Source organism: Egretta garzetta, unplaced genomic scaffold (genome assembly GCF_000687185.1).
Source record: "Egretta garzetta isolate BGI_Z169 unplaced genomic scaffold, ASM68718v1 scaffold219, whole genome shotgun sequence".
NCBI classification, from domain to species: Eukaryota; Metazoa; Chordata; class Aves; order Pelecaniformes; family Ardeidae; genus Egretta; species Egretta garzetta.
Window position 1 is genome coordinate 38,562 of NW_009260671.1, and position 7,019 is coordinate 45,580.

The window sequence follows — 7,019 nt, forward strand, 5'->3', positions numbered from 1 at the left end:
GGGACCGGCACGGCATGGTGCTGCCCGCACCCTGCCCCGAGCAGGGGGCTGGTTGAGTGCTGAGACCACAGACGTACTTAGCGACCGCCGCATCCTGCAGGAACCAGAGCCAGGGGCTGAAACGTCCTGGAAAGCTCCGGGCACTCTCACTGCCTGTCCCCCGGGGGTGCAGGCAATTAGCTGGATTTGTGCTCACTTCCACCATCTCCGTGCACTTAGAGCGGGCTCCCCAGGGAGGGCGAGGTGGGCAACTCCTCACATCCCGCTGCCAGGGCATGTAGGAACTGGCCGGGCAGGGCTGCATGGCCCCAGGCTTGGGAGGGGTGAGTGGGCAGGTGTGTCTTGGGGGGCAATGGCTCTTTGGCCACGGGGATGTGGGGGAACCCTAAGCTCTGCACTAACCTTGCAGGACCACAGCTCTGAGACATCGGGCTGGACAAGAAGCCAAGGTGCCAAGTGTCACTCCTGTCACAGCGCCTACACCCTTGGGCTCAAGCACCTCCTGTGGGGTCCCCAAAAGCTGTGAGGAGTCAGGCTCCCACAAGCACAGTGTGAGGGTGGGGGGCAGCTGGGCACTTGGGGGCAGTGACACAGACCCCAGGGGAGCACTGGGTGCTGGTACCACTGGCATGCCACTGCAGGGATGCTGTGGGACCTCTGGCGCGGTGCTGGGGCCAGCAGTGCTCAGCATCCCTTGCCTTTGGGGTGTGCAGGAAAAGGCAGAATCTTTTATGAGGCCAGCGCTATAGCTGAGGAAAACGGTTGCTCATGAGTGCAAAAGCTTATCTCCCTTTCTGAACAATCTCAGTTGGTCTAGTAAAAGATACTGCCTTTCCCTGCCGGGCTCACCACGCGTGCACCCGCCTAGGCAGATCCCCCAGTGCTGTTTGGCTGGCGGTGGAAGCAGAGCAGAGCTGCCGAGCAGAGCCGCATCCATGGGGCCAGGGAGGACAGGTTGGGGTCAGGGAGGATGCCCAAGCTGGGTAGGGGGGCTGCGTTCCCCGACCCTGCTCCCCACACTGGTCTCAGGAACCTCCCTGGAGGGAAGATGGGGAAATCAGAGGCAAGGATGCCCGGGCACAGGGAGGAGGTTGTGCCCAGGACCAGTGGGGCTGGACAGGGGTGAGAGGGCTGGGCTCTCTCCTGCGGATGCTCGGACCTGGAATGCTGGGACCTTGCTGGATGCCCAGTGGGGCCCCGGAGTAGAGGAAAAGGCAGAGCAAGGCACAGCAGTGCCTGCAGCCACCGGCCGGCGATGCTGGCCCTGCCCGGCTGCGCTCCCCTGGCCTGTGCTCCCCAGCACAGCTCTAAATCCATTAGCTTTGCATAATTAGATTTTTCTCAATTACCAGATTATGATAATTAACAGCTCATTTGTAGGAGGCAGTGCCTAATCCCGGCATCGCGCTTGGCTCGGTGCCAGCCTGGCTGGCGAGGCTGCCGGCGCTGGGACAGCGGGCAGCAGAGCAAACACTGGCGCGGGGGAGCCCTGCTGGGGGGCCAGGTGGCCTCAGGGATGCTCCCAGGACCCCACAAAAGTTCTCCACCACCAACGTTGACCTAGACACCCCCTGCACTGCCTGGCCAACACAGCCTGCCCTGGAGGGGTTGGTCCCCAAAAACGGGGCGGGGGATGAGAGCCCATGCAGGGACAGCATCTGCTGGCGAGGGGAGTCAGCGGGGCTTTAGAAGTGGCTCAGGCACCCACGTGGTGCCGGAGATGCAGAAAGCATCCTGCGATGTCTCCTCCTGCAAGCAGGCACCAAGGGAAACCGCAGGAGAGGTTAGCGTCGTGGGCTGGGCTGGCACGGCTGCAGTCATTAAGGGGCTTGTTAATTAACTTTCCCAGTCAATAATGTTGCCGAGGAAGGACCCGGTAGCGGGCGGCAGCCACTGGTAAGGTACCAATCTTCATCACAGGAAGGCAGGGTAGTTCAGGCAATTACTGCCCATCAACAAAGCTTCATCCCTAGTAAAATAATAGAACAAATATTAAGAGAAAAATGCTTCCGAGGACCTTGAGGGCAGGGGAACGGGGAGCAATAAAGATGTGCTTGGAGCTCACACAGAATAAATCTGCCCAGTCCGACTTGATTGCCTTTTTTGGGTAAAATTGCTAAATGAATCGATGGGAAGGAGACAAGAGGTGTGATATATCAGGCTTTTATTAAAGCATTTGATATAGCATCTCGGAGAATTAATTCCAGTTGTCAGGGAGAGCCGTCCCCTGCCTGGGCTGGGTGCACGGGCAGGAGGCGAGGGGGACCGGGCAACCCCTGGGTGTGCTGTGGCATTTCGTGAAGCCAGTGTGGGCAGCGCCGGCGGGGGCAGCCCCTTGTCTCCCACTCCAGCTGAATGTGCCGTAGGTCCCGCTCCATGCCCTGGCTCCCGGGGGGGGCTGTGCCAGGAGCACCAGGGTCACATCTGGACTGGCTGTTGGATGCAGCCCCATGCCCAGCCCCATGTGACATTGCCTGTAGCCAGCCCAGTGCCCCCCACTGCACCCATTCGGGGCCACCGCCTCCGCGTGCCCAGAGCCGTCCTGCAGCTTCAGGGCTCCCCTGCTCCCGCCGCAGGCTCTGCCTGCAGAGCGCTGGCGGGGAAGCGGCATCGAGCGTGGGCAGCGGTCGTGCCCAGCCAGGCACGACGGGCTGGGATGTCTCACGCCGTTCCTGTGCATCTCCTTTGCATGGCGTTTCTGATCTTCTGCCATGAGCGACTCCAGGCGGGGGATCTGGTCCTGCCTCTCTGCCCAGCATGGGCGGCAATTTCGGCTCCGTACAGGCAATAAATCAGCCTGCTTGCCTGGAGGTGGCTGCGCAGCCCCTGCTGCTTCAGCTCGAATTTCCCAGTCTCAGATTACCCCGGGCTGCTTGAGAGCTGGCTGGTTTTGTGCTGCTTGTCCAAATTCCCCAGCTCCGTTTCTGTCACCGGATTTTGCCAAAGGCCCTGGAGTGTCCCCATGCCCAGGAACAGCATCTCCCAGCGCCCGGTCCCGGTGGGCGGCCCTGCCAGGAGCAGAGCTGTGCCAGCCCCGGCTGCCCGACGCCGCAGGGAGCCGGACGAGCCCTGGCAAGGCGGCTTCACTCAACCGAAACGGCATTTGCTCCTCGGCCGGATCAGCACAGGGTCAGAGGTCTCAGGCCAAATTTTGACATGTTTTTCTCAGCGGGGGAGCAGCCCAGAGTGTGGGTTTTTCTGGAAACCACCTGGAGCGTTTCTCCTTGAAAACAGTTTCTCCCAACGGGGTTCCTTTGATGCTCGCGCTGGGAGCACCGCAGGCAGCAGCTACGCTCCCGGCTGGAGCTGCCTTTCCCCTCACCCTGCAGTCCCGCTTGCCGTCTGTCCCCTTCGGCCCCGACAGCTCCTTCCCCGGTCCCGGCGGTGCCAAGGAGCCAGGGCTGGCGGTACCGAAGGCGATGGCAGGCTCTCTGACCGAAACAGCCCTGCCACAGGGCAGCGAGCGGGGGAGTCCTGCTGCTGCCAGCACCCCCAAAGTGATGGGGTCCCCGGGAGCTGCGAGGCACCAGGGGAAGCTGGTAGAGAAGGGGCTTGCGAAGGCACAGCTCACCCGGCACCTGGCCAGCCAAGCTGCTCCATAAGAAAGGCTCTAAATACCTGTGAGACCATTCAGACATCCCAGGTGGGTGCAATGAGCAAAGCACCAGCAGTTTGGGGGCCGAGCAGAGGGAAAAAACCTGTGTTTTTATGGCATCAGCAGGTTCCCCCCCACACACACACACTTTTGGGGTGACAGGGGATGCTATTAAACGAGGCGCAACTGCAGTGGTCCCAGCGACTGCCTCTCCCCTTCCCACTATCTCCTCTCTCCCCGCAGCCTGGCTCCTTCCCGCACCAGCCTCTTTCCAGCTCCTCGCGCTGGTGCTAATCCCCTAATCTGTGCAAAGCAACAATTTTCTCCATGGCACAGCGGCCGGTTTGAGATCTGCATCCCTCCTCCCCCGAAAGCCAGCTCCCTTATCAGCAGCAGGTATCAGGTGAGCCAGGCACCACCTACCTCTGATAAACCCATGTTTTATTTTGCCCTATTTCCATTTATCTCCCAGCCCGTAATTAGCGTTGTGCTGCCTTGTGCGCTGAGGAGTGGAGGGGACGCAGGCTTTGCCGGGCAGCCCTGGACCACAGCCTGCTGCCAGCAGGGTTTGAGGAGCCGGTGAGAGCGATGCTCGGGGACGAATCCTGCCTGCCACGCTGGCTGCCGAGCTGTCCCTCCTCTCTCCACACCCGGGCCACGTTCCCTTTAATCTCACACAGCGGCGGAGATGGATTTTCTCCCTGTGAGCCAGATGTGTTGCACGGAGCATAAACACCCGCGACAGTTGTTGTGCTCCTCGGTGCGAAGGCATCAGATGTCTGCATTAAAACAAAGCTCTCCACTTAATTACTCAGGCTGATAATTCAGCGCATGGAGGCGGCTCTGGCTGAGAGCAGAGGGCTGGATCACAGCTGGGACTGGAGAGCCTTGGAGTGCACATTAATCCCGGCTCTCGCAGCCCTGATTAACGGTGCTGGAAACCTGCCCACCCTGCTCATTCCCAGGGGAAGGGTCCGTCCTGGCACCCACTCACTGCCCCACTGGAGAGGGCTCAGGCTGGTGCCCAAGGGGCTCTGCTGACCCCTCGCTGGGCCAAGGTGTCCCCTGCCCAGCATCTTCGAGATGGGATGGCCCAGGACGTGGGGACCATCGCTTGGAGGGTGCGGCACGGCCCCATGCACAGGCGTCAGCTGCGTCTGGAGCCCAAGGGAGCTGCACATGGGACTGGGAGGGCAGAGCCCCAGGGTCACCCATGCAGGAACCCGCTGCCAGAGCACGGCTGGTGGGAGCTGGAGCCAGCCCCGTGGCTGGGGTCAGAGCAGGACCAGGCAGACCACCAAAGGCTTTCTCCTTGGGGTCCAAGCTGCCTGCTCCTGCTAACCTGCATTTCTCCTTCCACAGACCAGCAAACACCTCCTGCAAATTCACCTCGGTCAGCACCGGGGCCCAGGGCCCTTCCTGGGGGAGCCCCTCACTCAGCCGTCGGGGCAGGGATGTGCCCTTGGTCTGTGAGCACCCACCCTGCTATGCCAGTCTCTCCGGGATGGGATGCTCATGCGTGGGGCTGCTCCCTTGGACCCATCTCCCCTGCCCTCTCCCTTCAGCCTGCTCCCCGAGCCTGATCCCTCACCCCTTTCCCAGGCTCCTCACCTCCTCATCCCTCCCTGACCCCAGTGCCTGGGCATCCCTGGATCCAGGGCATCCCTCTCCCGGGAGACCCCCCATCCCTGGGCACCCTGAGGGCTGGCACTGCTGCAGATCTGCCTGTGGGGTCCTGTCTGTCCAGGCAGACTGATTTCCTCCAGCTCTGCTCCTGCCCTTTTATCTCTCTTCCCTGGGTTGCATGCCTCGCTCCGCAGCCTGGGCGAGCAAGAGCGATAGACCCCATCCTGCCCGGGCTGAGCACCCAGGCTGGTGCTGGACACACAGGGGAGCCAGGCTCCATGCAGGCAGGCAGCTGCGGGCGGCACCATCCCAGTGGGGCCCCAAGGGTTAAGTTGTCATGTATTCAGGGCCACGCGCTGGCCAGGAATTACACTTTTATCGGCGTGGTGCTGCCGCCGCTTGAATTGGGACTGGGAACTCTATTTCCGAGCTCACCCAAATTATTCTTGAAGAGATAAAGCGCGGTGCAGAGCAGCGCCGGTGCTTCATTAACATTCCCCAGCCCATTCAGCTTTAAACGAAGATTGCCTGCCTCGGAAAATGATAAAATTGAACATGTGAAGCAGGGCATTATGTTCCATCAACCGATATTATTTCCCACGCAGGGGCCGAGCGGAGACACAAACAGCTATTTATGCAGCGCCTGGCCAAGCCAGGGTGGCTCGTGATGGGGGGAGCAGGCAGGGGGGGGAGCACAGAGTGGGTGACAAGTGCCCCCCACCCATCCCTGGGCATGAGAGGGGCTGCCCACCTGATGCCGGGGAGGCTCTGCCCTCCTGGGATCTCCCAGGCTTGTGCCCAAGGTGCAGGGGAGGCTCAGGAGCCACAGACCTGCTCCATGTATTGGGTGAGGGAAGGGGCTCTGGGGTGCATGGGATCCCCCCCGGGTAGCGCTGGCTGCGCCCTGCAAGGCTGGAGGCATCTCCATTTGCTGCCCTGCCCAGGGGGCTGCGCGTCCCCTGCTAGGGCTGAGCGAGCAGGGTGCTGGCTCCATGTGCAGGACAGGGTCCCACCTCCTGGGGCTGGGTGCTGAGCTTGGCAGGCACTGGGGAGCACCCGCAGGCAGGGAGCACCCTTGTCCCCAGAGGGGAGCTAGCAGCAGAGGACTGAGCAGGCAGGGAGGGCTGAGCAGGCAGGGAGGGCTGAGCAGGCAGGCCCCCGGGGCTGCAATTGGATTTTGCTTGGCTGTGCCGAGCCTATCGATCCAGCAGTAATTAAAGTCGCTCCAAAACCTGACTCATATTCAACCTTGGGAGGAAGGAGCTTCTCTGAGAAACACCATTTCAGAAACACGGGCAGAAGCACTGCTCCTGGTACGCCGGCATAGCAGGGAGCTCAACCCGCCGGGGTGCAGCCAGCCCGTCCCAGCCCTCTGCCAGGCTCAGTCCCCAGGGGGACCCTGCCTTGGGGCCGCCTGGTGTCCAGGGCAGGAGCACCCCATCAGGCAGCGTCCCGAACAGTGTCCCCAGCACCACACAGCCCCGCAGTGACCCTGATGAGCCTCAGCCCTCGGGGTGGGGTCCGTGCTGCCCAGACCCTATACCCCAGGCTATTTTCTCACCAAGCACCTCAGACACCTCCCTGGGATGTGGGGGTGCCACCCCATGCCCCTCGCTTGTCGCTGCCTGGGCCCTGTGTGGGACTGGAACCGCTGAACCTGCAGCCACCCCCAAGAGGCACCGGGGTCCTGGGGGGTCCCGCTGCCATGGGGTGCAAATCCCCCTTCTCTAGCTCAGAGGCGGGCAAGGGGCTTGCGAGTGTGTGCCTGTGTGCTTGTGTGTGTGCTTGCATGGGGAGG